Genomic DNA, 19562 nt, shown 5'->3' with positions numbered 1-19562 from the left:
AGTTAACTGATGTCAGTGATACATCGCCAAACATTTTATTAGCATATTCTACCTATTAATCCTTTATATTACAACTTCCTCCAAGTATACCATCCTATTTTCAGCAACAACACAAAACTATGGGCGGGATTCTCTGATCCTTGTCCAAACCGGCCCTGCTGCCAGTGAGAATGGAGAATTTGCTCTGCCAAAACCCTATTCAATGCAGTGGCACCGGAGAATCCCAGTCGCAGATGGAGTCGGAGGTTTGCGCCGTATGTCTTTAATTGTTTAGATTTCATTTCTGTAACTCCGATTTTTACAACAACAGATTCTACTCAAGTCCAACTGCTACTCTTCCCCTCACCAAGTCCCAGTCCTGGGGGATCCAATCTCTCTCAGTATTCTTGGCCCTTAGGAAACACATGAGTTCTCATGACTCCAAGAGCTTTCTTCTGCATCTGATAGGACATCATTTTCTGAAGAATGGGACAACAATTCAGCAGCATTGCTGTCAACATTGCTGGTAAGCAGACTGTAAGCTTCAGGATGACAGAACTGCAAGAACAACAAAGACTACTCAACAAATGACTGATCCAAAAGAGAAGACTGAAGATAATGGACCTTTGGTTCTTCTGGGGCCAGAGGAGAAGAACCCAGGACACTCTGGGAACATTGTTGTTCCCTCCAAACACAGGAAAAGAGCTTCAGAAGAGGAATAATTTTCAATTCCAGGGAAGACTGTTACAACTGTATCATCCAATGCTGTATCAAAAGAATTGGACACACAATGTGCTGATGTCAACACTGCGCTCAGTCAAACAATTTGAATGTTTGGCCATAATGTGATAGAATTTTTGTGGGAGATGTCTTGTTCAGAAGCCTTGGAAGATGCTATCAATGCTGTTTCATGGATCTTCAAATAAAGTAGAGAGGTCATAGAGTCAGTGGTTTACAGCATGGAAACTTGTCCATGCAGTCCCTTTTTTTTAACCACAAAGCTAGTCCCAGTTGCCTTGTTTGGCCCATATCTCTCTATACCCATCTTATCCATGTAACTGTCCAAACGCTTTTAAAAGACAAAATTGTACTCGCCTCTGCCAGCTTTGACAGCTTGTTCCAAACACTCACCACCCTCTGTGTGAAAGAATTGCCCCTCTGGACCCTTTTGTATCTCTCCCCTCTCACCTTAAATCTATGCCCTCTACTTTTAGACTCCCCTACCTTTGGGAAAAGATATTGACTATCTAGCTGATCTATGCCCCTCATTATTTTATAGACCTCTATAAGCTCAGCCCTCAGCTTCCTACGCTCCAGAGAAAAAAGTCCCAGTCTATCCAGCCTTTCCTTATAACTCAAACCATCGAGTCCCAGTAGCATCCTAGCATCCTACTGACATTACCCTGTCTGACCCCTGTTTTGACAGCGAAGGTATCTGTTGTGGAGTCACTGCAAGGCGCTGTTATTTGTATATTGTCCTGTCAGAGACAAATGATTTTTCTGAACTTAGCAGGGCATCCAAATCACTGTGGCACCTGCCAAATGGCAATTTGATTTACTGAATCCAAGGTCTGTGAGATTGAAGATAGTCATCTATAAAGGGATGTTCTCAAATCTAGTCATAGAACATAGAACAGTACAGCACAGAACAGGCCCTTTGGCCCACGATGTTGTGCCGAGCTTTGTCTGAAACCCAGATCAAGCTATTTCCTCCCTATCATCCCGAAGTACTCCATGTGCCTATCCAATAGCTTCTTAAATGTTCCTAAAGTTTCTGACTCCACTATCCCTGCAGGCAGTCCATTCCACACCCCAACCACTCTGAGTAAAAAACCTACCTCGGACATCCTTCCTATATCTCCCACCATGAACCCTATAGTTATGCCCCCTAGTTACCACTCCATTCACCCGAGGAAATAGTCTTTGAACGTTCACTCTATCTAATCCCCTCATCATCTTATAAACCTCTATCAAGACTCCTCTCAACCTCCTCCGCTCCAAAGAGAAAAGCCCAAGTTCCCTCAACCTTTCCTCATAAGACCTACCCTCCAAACCAGGCAGCATCCTGGTAAATCTCCTCTGCACTCTTTCCAGCGCTTCCACATCCTTCTTGTAGTGAGGTGACCAGAACTGCACACAATATTCCAAATGTGGTCTCACCAAGGTCCTGTACAGTTGCAGCATAACCCCACGGCTCTTAAACTCAAACCCCCTGTTAATGAATGCCAACACACTATAGGCTTTCTTCACGGCTCTATCCACTTGAGTGGCAACCTTCAGAGATCTATGGATATGAACCCCAAGATCTCTCTGTTCCTCCACATTCTTCAGAACCCTACCTTTGACCCTGTAATCCACATTTAAATTTGTCCTACCAAAACGCATCACCTCGCATTTGTCAGGGTTAAACTCCATTTGCCATTTTTCAGCCCAGCTTTGCATCCTATCTATATCTCTTTGCGGCCTACAACAGCCCTCCACCTCATCCACTACTCCACCAATCTTGGTGTCATCAGCAAATACAACAGTTTTGATAGCTGTACCTCAATCTGATCTGTCAGCTGATACCTGCATTTGACTGCATTTCATGGCAGCAAGAGAAGACATTACACACATACTGTACTCCAATGGAGGGACTCATGGAGTGATCTCTGATTTTTAACCCATATAAGATAAAAGTCCTGCAACGTCTGGGGACGCAAGGATTGAAGCAGTTGAAAATGGAGGAGAGACTCACATGAAAAGCTAACAATTAGCTGCGTCACACATTCAATATGAATGTTCACACACTAGGGGGGGGGCAATAAATGCTGGCCTAGCCAGTGACACCCACATCCTGTGAAAGAATAAAACAAATCACTGGCAAAAGCAGAAGCATATTTGTAAAAATCATGAGGTATATTTACAGACTGTTCAAGATGGACTGGTTTCTGTAACACAGTGATGGAGATTGCAGATATTGTTTTTAGCAAGGTCTGAAAGTGTCTTAGATGAGATTTTGAAGGTAACTCCATCTACCACAGTGGCACAGTGGTTAGCACTGCTGCCTCACAGCACCAGGGACCCAGGTTTGGTTCCCGGCTTGGTCACTGTCTGTGTGAAGTTTGCACATTCTCTTCGTGCCTGCGTGGGTTTCCTCCAGACGCTCTGGTTTCCTCCCACAGTCCAAAGAGGTGCGGGTTAGGTTGATTGGACATGCTAAATTGCCCCCTTAGTGTCGGGGGATTAGCAGGGTGAATAGGTGGGTTTATGAGGACAGGGGCTGGGTGGGGTTGTGGTTGGTGCAGACTTGATGGGCTGAATGGCATTCTTCTGCATTATAGGGGTTCTATGGATCTATTTGGACTAGTTTAATGAGCTTAATTTTTCTCTGGAGTTACCCTGACTTCCTGACATATCTCCAACAGATCGGATCAGGCAGAAAGCAGTTCAAACACCCCCAAGCAACCTCACATACTTCTGGAATTTTCCATTCGAAATGAAGGTGATGGCTTTGTAAATCTCCTTGGCTGCCGTCCATCATTTGTACTATAGCAATGCCCAGTACCAAGAGCGCCAGTGCATTCCTGGTTTCTAGGGTGCCTTTGGAATGTGGAGAAAAGATTCAAATTTGAATTCACAAGGAGCAGTGCATTGTTCAGGGATTCAGTTTGCCAGACCTGTTACTTTCCAAAAAATATTTTGATAATCGTCCATGGTGTGCAGCAAAAATATGTGAAAGGTTAACAGCACTCACTGTAATGTTCAGGTTATTGTGCACCAAAACAAAATGTTGTCACAGTCTCATTAACAAGATTAGGTATACATTTAACAAGAATAGCCTAAAGGCAAAGCTTTAATGGCTTGGTTGAATTTACTCCAGGAATTCATCAAACCAACTGTCACTATTAACTCAAAACCACTAAAAAGCAATAGATTTTTAATTTTTTTTTCTCAAACCATCTATAATGAAGGAAAAGTGAGCAGTCAACGTATGGTGCTTAGAGATTATGGACTGCTTATGAGAGAATGCTTCGTCACTATTGTTTCTAGCCGCTTTGAGAAATTCTCTAACAAATTTAAAGTTTGAACCTTGTAAGATAAATTGATTGAAGAGTAGAAATTTAGAGTATACTTTTCACCTTTCACAATTTCTACATTGTAAAACTTGTGTATTTGTTTGTATATACAATTGAGTTTACAAGCTACTCAGAAAATTTGGTGTTTGCTCTTGGACTAAATGCAGTTGAATGTCAGGGTGACCAGTGTGCTTGACTGGACCATAGAGTAGCATAGTTCACCTCCCATAATACTGAGGTAAGCAGCGATTGATGATGGTGCTGCAAAAGCTTCTGATAGTTAACACATCTGTCTTATTTATGATAGGCCAGGAGCTGGTCAAACTGCATCTGAACATTTTGCTCCAACCCAAAAAATTTTGTTTAGTTTTCTTTGTAGTAAAACTCCTTACTAGAAATTAATGATTGAACTTTGCATATTCATTGACAGCCACTGCATATTTTCTAGACTTTCTGTCCTCTCAGTGTCCTAAGGATTCAATTGTATTAGCAACAGCCTGACAGTTATATTCATGGAATCATACCTTCCAGTGAATGTCTCAGACCCCACAATCATGCTGCGTTTACTTGGTTTGGTTTGACCTAAAAAGAGGACAATGTGGCTTCCTCTACGTTGAGGAGACTAAACACAGACTGGGTGACCGTTTTAGGGAAACCTTTGCTCAGCCCACAAGTGTGACCCCGACCTTCCTCTTGCTTGCCATTTCACCATCTTGCTCTCATGCCTACGCGTCCATTTTTGGCCTGTTGCAATGTTCCAGTGAAACCCAATGGAAACTGGAGGAACAGCACTTCATTCTTGCAACTAGGCATTTTATACCCTTCTGGACTTAACACTGATTTCAACAACTTCAGACCAGGAAATCGCTCCTCAATCTTGACCCTTTTTTCTTGATCCAATTTTTTCCCCCAGCCCCACCCTCCACCCCTATTGGGCCATCTGTCACTTATTCTTAAGTTTTGCTTTCACTGAGCACTGACCCTTGTTCTGCCATAAAGCATTCTTCTGTCTCACTTTCATGCCACTATTAGCACCTTTCTTAGTCATTAACACTTCCATTAACACTCCCTTTGTCTTTTGTTCCATTTCATTTTTGTCAAACCACTTCTGAGCTCCCAACTATCCTTGACCTTCCATCTTACTCCACATAATCTTAAACAGTATAATATTAATCACATTTCTCACTTGCTTTAGCTCTGATTATAAGTCATATGGACTCAAAACTTTAACTCTGCTTCTCTCTCCACAGATACAGCCAGACCTGCAGGATCTTACCAGTATTTCCTGCTCTTATACTACCATCATCATCTTTAGGTATGTCTTGTCTCACCAATAGACCAGACCCACCAGATGTGCCAGAACAGTGGTATGTAGTTTGGAGAGAGTTGTTCTGGGAGTCCTGAACATTGACTTCAGACCCCATGTGTCTCATGGCATCAGGTCAAACAGAGGAACAAAGAACAGTACATCATAGAACAGGCCCTTCAGCCCTCCAAGCCTGCACCGGTCATGATGCCTGCCTAAACTAAAACCGTATGCACTTACGGAGTGCGTATCCTTCCATTCCCATCCTATTCATGTATTTGTCTAGTTGCCCCTTAAATGCTGCTATTCTACCTGCTCCCACCACCTCCCCAGGCAGCACGTTCCAGACATTCACCACCCTCTGTGTAAAAAAAACTTGCCTCACACATCTCCTCGAAACTTTTCCCCACGGCACCTTAAACCTATTTCCCCTAGTTCTTGACTTTTCTACTCTAGGAAAGAACATCTGACTATCCACTTTGTCCATGCCACTCATAATCTTGTGGACCTCTATCAGATCACTCCTTAACCTCCATCATTCCAGTGAGAACAAATCGAGTTTATCCAACTTCATAGCTAAAAATGAAACTTCCTGCTGATTACCAAATGCCACCTACACTCTCCCCCCATCCCTCTCCCCCCCTCAACAACCATCGCCAAGAGTGACTTGTTAGCACCACTGCTGACTGTAACCCATAGGACAAGCCTGTTCGACTGGGTCTATGACAGGTGGTGAGGGAAACATGAGGGAAAAACCTACTTGACCTTGTCCTCACCAATCCATCATGACAGTATTGTTAAGAGTGACACGGCACAGTCCTTGTGGAGACAAAGTCCCATCATCACACTGAGGACACACTCCATTGTGTTGTGTGATGCTACTTCCGTGCTAAGTAAGTTAGATTTTGAACAGGTTTAGCAACTCAAGACTGGGCACCCATGAAGAGCTGTGGGCCATCAGGAGAAGCAGAATTGTATACAAGCACAACATTTAACCTCATAGCCTGGCATATCCTCCATTCCACCATTACCGTCAAACCTGGGTATCAACCCCGTTCAATGAGGAGTGCAGGAAGACATGCCAGGAACTGCACCTTGCATACTGAAAAACTGGTGAAGCTACAACACAGGACTATTTGCATGCCAAACAGCAAAAATGGCATGCAATGGACAGAGCTAAGGGATCCCACAATAAAAGGATCAGATCTACTGTTCTATGGGTTACAGGGATTGAGTTTCGGAGCCAGGAAGTCATGCTGCAACTGTACAAAACTCTGGTGAGGCCGCATTTGGAGTATTGCGTACAGTTCTGGTCGCCGTATTATAGGAAAGATGTGGAAGTGTTGGAAAGGGTGCAGAGGAGATTTACCAGGATGTTGCCTGGTATGGTGGGAAAGTCGTATGAGGAAAGGCTGAGGGGCTTGAGGTTGTTTTCGTTAGAGAGAAGAAGGTTAAGAGGTGACTTAATAGAGATGTACAAGATGATCAGAGGATTAGATAGGGTGGATAGTGAGAGCCTTTTTCCTCGGATGGTGATGGCTAGCACGAGGGGACATAGCTTTAAATTGAGGGGTGAGAGATATAGGACAGATGTTAGAGGTAGGTTCTTTACTCCGAGAGTAGTAAGGGCGTGGAATGCCCTGCCTGCAGCAGTAGTGGACTCGTCAACATTAAGAGCATTCAAATGGTTATTGGATAAACATATGGATGATATTGGAATAGTGTAGATTAGAGGGGCTTTAGATTGGTTCCACTGGTCGGCGCAACATCGAGGGCCGAAGGGCCTGTACTGCGCTGTAATGTTCTATGTTCTATGTCCTGTCCCATCCAGTCATGAATGCTGATGGACAATTAACAACTCACTGGAGGAGAAGGCTCCACAAATATCCCCATCCTCAGTGATGGAGGAGCTCAGCAAATCAGTGCAAATGATCATAGATCATAGAATCATAGATCATAGAAACCCTACAGTACAGAAAGAGGCCATTCGGCCCATCGAGTCTGCACCGACCACAATCCCATCCAGGCCCTACCCCCAAATCCCTACACATGGCAAGGCTGAAGCATCTGGTGTGGCATGGTTGCACAGTGGTTAACACTGCTGCCTCACAGTGCCAGGGACCCGGCTTCGATTCCCAGCTTGGGTCACTGTCTGTGCGGAATTTGCACGTTCTCCTTGTGTCTGTGTGGGTTTCCTCAAGGTGCTCTGGTTTCCTCCCACAGTCTGAAAGATGTGCTGGTTAGGTGCATTGGCCACGCTATATTGTATCTGAACAGGCGCCAGAGTGTGGCAACTAGGGGATTTTCACAGTAACTTTATTGCAGTGTTAATGTAAGCCCTACTTGTGATGTTAATAAATAAACTTTAGGACCTACCGCAGCTTGGCCTGGAAGGTGCCAGTAGGCTTGATGCTCCTTTCAGCCTGGAGGAGATGACTGGCGCTCTCGACAGCTTCACAAGTGACAAAGCCCCAGGCTGGATGGGCTGACAGTGGAGTTCTTCACGGCATTCTGGGACGTCCTGGGGAACAACTACACGACGGTCCTGGGGCAGAGTATTGCGACCGGGGTGATGCCCCTTTTGTGGCGCAGGGCTGTTATTGCCCTGCTGACCAAGAAACGGAGATCTCCGCCAACTTAAAAACTGGCGTCAGTCTCCCTCCTCAGCACGGACTATAAAAGTTTTATAGTCCAGGGCCATGTCAACGCACCTTGGCACTGTGCTGGACCACATGATCCACCCTGACTTGTCCTACACGGCCCCGGGCTGAACCATTCAGGACAATCTCCATCTGGTCTGGGACATAATAAATCATTCCCAGAGGGCTGGTCTGTCGAGCGCCTTCCTGCCTCTTGACCAGGAGAAGGTGTTCAACAGGGTGGATCACGAGTATCTGCTCAGGACGCATTTTGTTGCCTGGATCCGATTACTGCGTGTGTTTCCTCTGCAGATTGTCTCGTTAAGGTTAATGGCACCCCGTTGCTTTGGGGGAGGAGTGTGGCAGGGTTGCCTCTTGCCTGGCCAACTGTACTCTATTTGCGTGGAGCCATTCCTGCGTCTCTTGCGGAGGAGGCTGTCGGGTTTGACTCTGCGCGGGCCGGGCATCGGAGTGGTCCCGTCAGCTTACGCTGATGGCGTGCTCCTCATGTTCACACACCCGGCTGCGGGGGATGCGAGAGTGCCAGGCCGTGTACTCTGCCACGTCCTCTGTCAGGATCAACTGGGCCAAGTGTTCCGGACTCCTGGTCGGTCCGTGGGAGACAGACCACCTCCCGTAGGAGCTCAGCCTTTCACCTGGAGTAGGACCAACCTCCTCTACTTGCAAGTCCATCTTTGTCCGGCTGAGGAATCCTGGCTGGCAAATCGGCAGGAGTTGGAGGCAAAGTCACTGCTCGCCTGAATCACTGGACAGGACTGCTCCGAGTGCTGTCTTACAGGGTAAGAATTCTTGTCATAAATCACCTGATTGTCTCTATGTTGCGGTACTGGCTGATCACTTAGAGCCCGCCCCCTGACTTTGTCACAAACGTCCAGAGAATCCTCATCCGGGACAACAGACTGCACTGGGTTGCTGCTGAGGTTCTGTATCTCCCGCTTAGGGAGGGTGGTCAGACACAGTGTGTCGTCGCACCCAGGTGGCGACCTTCCGTCTCCATATCCCGCAGTGATACCTTTACATTGAGTCTCCTCCACGATGGTGTGCCCTGGCGACGTATTTCTTCCACCAGGTGCAAGGCCTGAATTATGAGGTGCAGCTCCTTTCCATAGATCTGGGGGGTCTTCGGAACTCCTTGCAGGCGTTGCCCGTCTTTTACCAGGAGCTACTCAAAGTCTGGGACACGGTCGCCTCGTGCTGCAGCTCTCCCCCACCTGGAGTAGCGGCTGTCGTTCTTTCGGAGTCGCTCCTCAGGAATCTGCTCCTTCACCGATACAATTTCAGGTGGCTGGCGGAGAGGAGGGCTGTGGATGCCATAAGACCATAAGACCATAAGACATAGGAGCGGAAGTAAGGCCATTCGGCCCATCGAGTCCACTCCACCATTCAATCATGGTTGATTTCAACTCCATTTACCCGCTCTCTCCCCATAGCCCTTAATTCCTCGAGAAATCAAGAATTTATCAATTTCTGTCTTGAAGACGCTCAACGTCTCGGCCTCCACAGCCCTCTGTGGCAATGAATTCCACAGACCCACCACTCTCTGGCTGAAGAAATTTCTCCTCATCTCTGTTCTAAAGTGACTCCCTTTTATTCTAAGGCTGTGCCCCCGCGTCCTAGTCTCCCCTGTTAATGGAAACAACTTCCCTACGTCCATCCTATCTAAGCCGTTCATTATCTTGTAAGTTTCTATCAGATCTCCCCTCAACCTCCTAAACTCCAATGAATATAATCCCACGATCCTCAGACGTTCATCGTATGTCAGGCCTACCATTCCTGGGATCATCCGTGTGAATCTCCGCTGGACCCGCTCCAGTGCCAGTATGTCCTTCCTGAGGTGTGGGGCCCAAAATTGCTCACAGTACTCCAAATGAGGCCTAACCAGTACTTTATAAAGCCTCAGAAGTACATCCCTGCTTTTGTATTCCAAGCCTCTTGAGATAAATGACAACATTACATTTGCTTTCTTAATTACGGACTCAACCTGCAAGTTTACCTTTAGAGAATCCTGGACTCGGACTCCCAAGTCCCTTTGCACTTTAGCATTATGAATTTTGTCACCGTTTAGAAAATAGTCCATGCCCCTATTCTTTTTTCCAAAGTGTACGACCTCGCACTTGCCCACGTTGAATTTCATCAGCCACTTCTTGGACCACTCTCCTAAACTGTCTAAATCTTTCTGCAGCCTCCCCACCTCCTCAATACTACCTGCCCCTCCACCTATCTTTGTATCATCGGCAAACTTGGCCAGAATGCTCCCAGTCCCGTCATCTAGATCGTTAATATATAAAGAGAACAGCTGTGGCCCCAACACTGAACCCTGCGGGACACCACTTGTCACCGGTTGCCATTCTGAGAAAGAACCTTTTATCCCAACTCTCTGCCTTCTGTCTGACAGCCAATCGTCAATCCATGTTAGTACCTTGCCTCGAATACCATGGGCCCTTATTTTACTCAGCAGTCTCCCGTGAGGCACCTTGTCAAAGGCCTTTTGGAAGTCAAGATAGATAACATCCATTGGCTCTCCTTGGTCTAACCTATTTGTTATCTCTTCAAAGAACTCTAACAGGTTTGTCAGGCACGACCTCCCCTTACTAAATCCATGCTGACTTGTCTTAATCCGACCCTGCACTTCCAAGAATTTAGAAATCTCATCCTTAACGATGGATTCTAGAATTTTGCCAACAACTGAGGTTAGGCTAATTGGCCTATAATTTTCCATCTTTTTTCTTGTTCCCTTCTTGAACAGTGGGGTTACAACAGCGATTTTCCAATCCTCTGGGACTTTCCCTGACTCCAGTGACCTTTGAAAGATCATAACTAACGCCTCCACTATTTCTTCAGCTATCTCCTTTAGAACTCTAGGATGTAGCCCATCTGGGCCCGGAGATTTATCAATTTTCAGACCTTTTAGTTTCTCTAAATGCCGGGGTGATCAAGGTCGGGGATGTGCTGGGTGGCAGAGGAGTGGGCTGGATGATGCCCCATGAGCTCGCTGAGTGCGCGGGGATGGCCGTCCGACACGCAGCCAATACCATCCATGACCTTAGAACGGTCGTGCTCGGTCCCGAGGGCACACGTGGTCTCGAGGAGGCATAACTGTGCGGTGGGATCCTGTCTGAGCGTGTCCCAGCTCGGACAGAATTTCATAATGGCCCCAAGCCTAGACCTCCCTTCCCGGGTCTGGCACCCCACAGCTTGAGCCACCTCATGAAAATACTCTCCGTGCCCTTTGCCACAACACGGAGGCATTTCCTGTACGGGCTGCTGCTGCACACCTTCCACTACCGTGTCCTCACCCGTCGCCCGGTTTCACCTTGGTGGGCCTTGTTGCTGTCAGGCGGCAGAGGTCCCCATTGGAGGTCTCTCTATCGAGGGATCCTCCCCCACTATCTCAGAGACCTGGGGTGGAGGGTGGTGCATGCAGCAGTTCCATACAACCGTAGGTTGCACCAGTTCACAGGTTCCCAAGAAACCTGCCTTTTTGCGATCTTGCGGAGTCCGTGGCCCATGTCTATGTTGATTGTTATAGGCTGCACTCCCTTTTTAATTACCTTAAAAACCTCTTATTGACATTTTGTTTGCATTTCAGTCCCACGCTCCTGATCTACGTGCACCCGGTGCGGAGGGAGGCAGGGAAGGCGGAGGACCTCCTCGTGAACCTGCTCCTGAGCCTGGCCAAACTTGCTATGACCAGATCCAGGCAACGGGCGATCGAGGGGGTCACTCGACCCGACTATCTGCCCCTCTACTGCGGCTACATTCATGGCCGGGTGTCCCTGGAGAGGGAGCATGCCGTGTCTGGGGGCACCGTCGATGATAACTTCCGTGGCCGCTGGGCATGGTTGGGGCTGGGGTATATTATCAACCCCTTTAATCACATTTTAGTTTGATATTTTTAAGTTTCCTTTCTGCTTTGTTTTTTGTTTCAGGCGGTTCCCTACTTTTTGGGGGCTGCCCATTTCAATTTGTCCTTCAGATAATTTGATTTAGTTTAATTGGTTAGTCAAAAAGATTGACGACTGCTGACTATCACCTGTGCAGTTGTTGGAAGGAAGTTGGGAGCAGCTGGATCTGTTGGCTGCTGATTGCTGGATGGAGCCAGGGCTGGGCCTGTGCCCATGCCCGTGCCCGTGCTGTGCTTCTGGCCGTGCTTTGGAAATCTGCTGCCAGAATCTACACACTTTTTTTCTCCTTGGAGTGCTCTCTTCCTGGAAGACCAACCAACCACCAGTGCTGTTGAAAGAGAGAGAGAGAGAAGCCTCGGGCCTCAAAAACCTGCATGAGGGAGCACAGGAAGAAACAACATCTCGGCCTCCTGCTGAGGCCCCCCACATTACAGATGCCAATTTTCAGCCAATTCAATTGACCCAACATAGCAAAGTGTATTTAAATAGTGGCAGATTGGTAAATGTTGATGTACAAAGGGAGCTGGGTGTCTTTGTACATCAGTCATTGAAAGCAAGCATGCAAATACTGCAAGCAGTTAGGAAGGCAAATAGTCTTTATTGCAAGAGGGTTTGAGTACAAAAGGAAGGGTGTTTTACTGTAGCTGTATAGGAGCTTGGTGAGACCACACCCAGTATTGAGACCACACACAGTATTGTGTGCAGTTTTGGTCTCCTCATCTAAGGAAAGATATACTTGCTGTAGAGGGGGAGCAGCGAAGGTTGACTAGACTGGTTCCTGGGATGGCGGGATTGTCTCAGGATATGGGTTATGCCATTTAGGACTGAGATGAGGAGTCATTTTTTTCACTCAGAGGATGGTGAACCTGTGAAATTCTCTACCACAGAAGGTTGTGGAGCTCAAGCCACTGAATATACTTGAAAAGGAAATAGATATCTAGACAACAAAGGCATCAAGGGTTATGGGGAGAGCGCTGGAGTATGGTGTTGAGATAAATCCGCCATGATCACATTGAATGGCCAGCTCCTGCTTCTATTTTCTATGTTTCTATTAGTGGAATTTTCTGGGTTTTTTTTCTAAGTGCTGGCACAGGTGACAAAAGTGGTGTGCAGCACGGCAGCCAACTTTTCTTACCATATTTTCCAGTGATTAGAAAATAAATGCTGGAGGTGTGTTCCATGAACTCTTGTTGGTGGTATGGGTTCTTTCACCAGCAGTGTCGGTGAAAGCAATGACCACATCCTGTTTGTAAATAAATATGCAGAATTTTAAAAAAATCCTCAGCCTCATGACAAGCTGTAACTCTATTCAGTTACTTGTTGATTTACTTTCAGCCATAGCTAACTCTTTAGCTACCCTAAAGTTACATGCACATTTCCCTGAAGTAATCTCAACATCGCCAAGGACCATTTTAAATTTAGTTTCGTGTTGGATTTAAAGGGACAATCACGGAAAGAAAGTACAGCTTTTTCCCAAAGCGCAAGGTTCATCGCAGCTTTATGATGAGCTCCACTGCTTTTCTTACTGCAAAAATCAATCAGCAAGTTATTTTGATGATTATAGCCTTTATTTTTAAATTGAAGAGAATCTCCTATTTCCTAGTCTTCTGCTGCATTGAACGCTCTGTTGAAAATGCTCCATCTTCCATTGTCATTTCCTCTACCACTATTCAATCCATTCCTACCTGTTTGTTGTGAATATTCCACAATTCCTTTTTCCTGATCAATATCTGTTTAATATTTATCAATATAATTTATGTTCTTCCTGTTACTCAAATTGCCATAAAGGATGCGCTGTCATTTTATGCCATGAGAACTGTACAGAAATAAATATCTCTAGGGGAAGAAATTTGTATGCAGGCTACATTGATTCTCCAGGGACAGGCAATGCAGATGGATGTTGCATGTAACTGCCTGTGTGGGTTTCTTCAATGCCATCAGGGAATTGATGGAACTCTGCATTGTACCACTTGAAAAAATGCTGCACAAATAAATTTCACCCCAAAAACCTTTACAGCTCAAATGTTCAAATATTTATCCACTGCTGTTCATTCCTCTAGACGCACAGCAGAACTGTGTTGTGTTACAATCCCTGAAGAGACTGATAACTTTAAACGAGTGATTTGAATTCCCAGTGACGGACAAAAAGGAATCGAACAAGATTGAAGTTTTAAGACTTCTACTGTAACAAACAAACTAAAATAAATATCAACTAAACACTCCTTAATAGGCAACCAATCTTCTAAATTACAAAAAGATAACCCTTACTCATGTCTTATTGTGTCTAATAACACAGAGCTGCTTATATACTTTACAGCACCCTCTCCACAGATAGGCAATCTTTTCAGGAAACAGTTTAAAGTCACTCACAGCTTCGAAATAGGTTCAGTTCTCCCTGTTTTGCTGAATCATAACTTCCGTTGGCTGAGAGGCAAAAAGCAGCAAATAGAAATAAATGGGTAATTCTTGCGTTGGCGGGCTTTGGCTAATGGGATACCGTAAGGATCTGTACCTGAACCCCAGTTGTTCATGATATATATCAATGATTTAGAAGTGGGGACCAAATGTAATATTTCCACATTCGTGGATTGGCCTTTTGGCTAAGATCAAGTGTAGTATGGAGAGGATGCTGCGCTTGGTCGAGGTCATTAGGTTACATTTAAGCTTCATACTCATATGAAGCAATTTTTAAAAGCGACATCTCGGCCTTTTGGCTAGGATGCAAATGAGATCAAGCCTTGGAGGAGGAAACCTCCCCCTCCTCCAATCAGCTTGGCTCATGTAGATCAGGCCCAAGACAGGGTAAAGGGTCGCTTACCCTGTCTTGTCAGCTTGGATCGGAAGTGTCTCAACTTGTTGAGACTCTGAATTGGATTTGATTTGATTGAATTGGAAAAGTACAAAAAATAATTTCCACATTTGTGGATGCTACAAAGTGGTGGAAATGTGTGTTGTGAGGATGTTGTAAAATGGCTACAGGAGGATTTAGACAGATTTAATGAGTGGGCAGTGAACTTGGCAGATGGAATATAAACTGGAAAATGTGAGGTAATCCATTTTTGGTAGAAGGAAAGAATATGCAGAATATTTCCTAAATGATAAGAAATTAGAAAGCGTAGATGTACAAAGGGATCTGGGTGGCCTTGCCCATAAGTTACTGAAGACTAACATGCAGATGCAGCAAGCAATTGGGAAGGCCAATGGAATGTTAGCCTTTACCGCAGGAGGAATTAACTACAGGAGAGATTTTTTTTCATTTGTATTGGAGCTTGGTTAGACCGCACCTGGAGTACTGTGTGCAGGTTCGGTCCCCTTACATCACAAAGGATATTTTTGCCAGAGAGGGAGTGAAACAAATGTTCACAAGATGCATTCTGAGGATGGCGGCACTATCTTATGAAGAGAGATTGGGCAAACTGGGGCTGTAGGTTTCAAGGAAAGGTGATCACATTGAAACCTACAAAATACTTAAAGGAATAGACAGCGTAGGTGCAGGCAAGATGTTTCCTTTGGTTGGGAATAAGGGAAAACCACTTGGGTTTCTTTACACAGTGATTTGTGCATCTTTGGAATTCCATACCCTGTAGGGCCATGGAAGCTTAGTAATTGAGTTTGTTTAAGGCAAAGATTGATAGATTTTTGATTAACAATAATGTCAAGGGTTATGGGGATAGTCTGGGTAAAAGGCATAGAAGCGTCTGATCAGCCATGATTGTAATGAATGGCAGAACAGATGCGACTGGCTGAATAGACTACTCCTGTTCCTATGTTCTTATTGACCATCGAAGTTCCTCTCCATTAATCTCCTGAGAATTCCCAAACCAACTTTCAGCAGTAAGGGTTACATCAGGATAAATCTTCCAGTACCCTTAATTCACTGTGGATTCCTTCTCTTCAAGCAGTGGACAGGCTTTCCCCAGCATTCTGCCTGGTAGCCAACAGAGAAAGTAGTCTTCTCTTACTGAAGACTGCAGCAACTTTTGTTCCTGGTCTCTCGCTCTCACTGTTCAAACTCTCTGATACAGAGGGCTAGATTTTCATTTTCAAGACAGGGCTGTGGGAGTTCAGATATTTATTGGATTGCTACACCCATCTTAAGGAGAAAGTGCCTACAAAATTGGGATTTTTTCTTAATGTGGGGTTTGGGGTGGGGTGGGGTGGGGGGGGGGGGGGGGTTGCTTGCCATCTCTGAAAAGAGTTCAGAGGCAGCTAAAAGGGTTGTCAGGTGCTTAGGCAGCCTGTTTTTAAAAAATCTCATCATGGTGCTTTGGGATGTTGTCTCAGTTGTATTCAAAACAGTAAGACCGTCGAGCCCTCATCTCTCACATCCCCTCAGTGCCCACACACCCCCATGCCATGTCATGCCTCCACTCACTATGTTACATGCCTCACTATGTTACATACCCTCCACGCAAATCTATGACACTCCAAACCCCAGCCCCTCATACAGTATTTCATTCTACATACTCACCAGCCTTTTTCTATAGCCTATTCCATGCAAGTGCTCATTTGAGCCCTCTGCAGAAGAACCTCTGTGCCACCTCATCCTCCTGGTAGCTCGCATCTTGCTACCCTTGTCCCCTGCCTGGCTGTCATTCATCCCCAGTATCTCAGCACATGCAAATCCTGCTTTGGAGTTTTCCTCTAAATTACATGGAGTGTTTGTATCTGAGCTGGTGGCTGCGAGTGTGAGAGTGAGTGGAGATGTTTCTTCTTCATCACTGTCTTCCTGCTCTTCCATTACCACCTGGCTTGGGGGCAGTTCCTGGATATCTGACAGGGGAAAGTAACAAGGATTATGGTGAGTGGATGGGGGATGGAAAAGCAAGAGGTTCATCATCTTCAGCTTTTAAACCAGAGGACATTTAGTGTTGAGGGGAAGTGGGATGTTAGAAGTATGTGTTATACAAATAGTCTCTTACCCAATGGAGCTTTAGGACAGTTCCTTTTCCCCTTATGTAAGTGATGCGAGAAAAAACTTTTTTCACACAACCAGTGGTTCATGTCTGGAAGGGTGGTGAAGGCAGGTTCAATCGAGGCATTCAAGAGGGCATTAGATGATTATTTGAAAGTAGAAGCAGTGTACAGGGTTATGGGGAAAAGGCAGGGGAATGGCACTAAGTCAAGATGCTCATTTGGAGAGGCGGTGCAGACACAATGGGTCAAATGGCCTCCATATGTGTTGTAACAGTTCTGTGATTCCAGGTTTGATTCTCTTATCCTTGTAATTTTCCTGTGGCTTCAAAGAACACTACTGAGCATGCTCAGTTCTAAGAATCTTATGATAAATAATAAACATTTTACGTGACATCTGTTGCAGGCTTCTCTGGAGGCTAGGTATCACCAAAAACCTCAACCAATACAAAGACTCGTGAAAGCCAGTGTCCCGATTAAAGACGTATCTTTATTAACCAACGATCGATGGGAGAATGAGCACTGGCAGCCCAATGCCTTACTAAAGAGAGTCACCTCCTGTTAATGATTCCTTTGATGTAGCAAAGAATTTCAAGCTGTGCTTCACTCTGAGGTTGCAATGCATCAGATAGATCAATTTTACATTTCTCAACTTTACATTTCCCACCTCCTGTTAGTTATGAACCAGTCATTTTCAATACAAGCAAATCATTGCTAATACCTATCATATACTTTAGCCAATTGCATTTTACCCTTTGACCCCATGGGATTTCATTGGTCCTTAGAATCTGGATGCTTCCTCCCTCTATTGTTTAGCAACTCCTGTTGCTTGGCTACAAAGGTCAAAGTTAATATTCTCACCAACTTTTGTTTACGCCAATGGCTGAACCAGACATATGTACATTCTTATGTCTGAAAAGACCTGCCTTATCTGGACAGTGTGAACAACCTTATTCATAAGGGTCTCTGGGAACCTTACTGCTCGTAACTGTCATTGATAAGAACTTACACATTCTGCAGTTTCATTGTCCTAAAGAATTTAGTTCGTCTCAATATGCCTCTTATCGCATTAGGCTTTGCAGCAACCATGCTTTTGGCTAACATGCAGCTAAAATACATTTTTAAAGATCCAAAATACATGTTTAAATCAGAAATACTTGTTCAAATCTCATACTTAGTTAAATCTCTTACTGTGCTTATATGTGTTTTTATGCAGACTGTTCCCTTGTTAGCTTGTAAGTCTAATCTGAGGTCATTTCACCTATTGCTAGTATTTTACTAGTAACTTAAATCCCTGGTAATTTGAAATTTCTCTAACCTACTATGAATTTCCCCAATATCCAACTTTTGATGTCTATTCTTCTGAACTATTTAATCTTTGGATTTTTGAGTGATTGTTAACAAACTGAAAATTCATGCAGAACATTAGACATATTGAATGAAAATGACTGTGTGTACCTTGTGTGAACATATTCAAATACGATCAATAACATTCTCCCATTATATGTTTAATCCCTCCTGCATTCATACTATCAAATTAGGTGTTCCCCAATGTCAGAGTGATGTTCCTTCTTCAATGAAAAAAGAAGGGTAACACCTGCATTTCCTTGTAATTAATTACCTACCAATGAAGTCTCAGAATATGTGACTTGGAAAGAGTTGCAAATTTGAGCATGTGATTTGTTAGTCGGGCTCTGAACTAGGATGACAAACAAGCATTTTACTGACTTTTAGAACAATTTCATCCCTCGAAGGGTATGTTTCCTTAAAAACAACTGGTACATTGGAAACACTTGTGGAACTTTGATGGTGCAAACTTTACTTTCAGTGAAGCACAGCTTGAAATCCTTTGTTACATCAAAGGAATCATTAATAGGAGGTGACTCTCAGTAAATATGGCTGGTTGCCTTGTAACTGTACCATATTTAAAGAATGTTTTTAATGTAAGATGCTAACTTTGTGTGCTGGGAAATTTATGGAACTGCAAAGACAATTTTTCACAGGTTGAACAGTATGCTTTTTGCAATTTGAATAAGGACTCCTGATTGAAAATGCAATGCTCATAGGTAAAGGAATGAGAAAGTTACATTGAATAGAGCTTGGTAACAGCCTTTCTACTCATTGCGTGTCTTTGACCTGTGTCTTTCCAATCTTTATTTTAGTCATTTGGTAGTGCAGGAATTGAACATTGCTGAAAAAAAAGACATGCCAGAATTCTACTGCCCCAGGGAATTGGAGCGGGCGAGGGGCGGACAATTGGAAGGTCCTTTGACCTCGGGCAGGATTTTCTGGTCTCAGGTCGAACAAGACCATAAAATCCTACCCATGCACTCCTGTCTTGCACTCATCATGACACGCCAGAAGGTTACCAACAATAAAGGGACCAACAATTTCTACTGTATGAATAGACAGTTCTGATTTGTTGGCAAGTGAACTTTAGCACAGGTGTTGCCATTGAGAATGCAGCAAGGATCAGTTAATTGTCAAGCTTTTGTTCAAATTTAAACCAGGCAAATTGACTCTGGTAAAGGCATTGCCCTGAGGAAGAACCAGGGAATGGCTGTCCCCCAAGCTTTCCTTTAGTTGAAAAAGACAAATTAGCCCTTGCTTGCAAAAGTGAAGCAACAGTGCTAACCACTGAGCCAACGTGCTGCAAAGATTGTTGCATGGAAGATAACTTCAAATAGTGGACATCACTTGTTTTTTTCTCGGATTCCCAGAAGTATGCCAACTTTGCCAC

Source organism: Mustelus asterias, chromosome 1 (assembly GCF_964213995.1).
Source record: "Mustelus asterias chromosome 1, sMusAst1.hap1.1, whole genome shotgun sequence".
Classification (NCBI taxonomy): Eukaryota; Metazoa; Chordata; class Chondrichthyes; order Carcharhiniformes; family Triakidae; genus Mustelus; species Mustelus asterias.
This window is presented reverse-complemented; position numbering follows the sequence as displayed.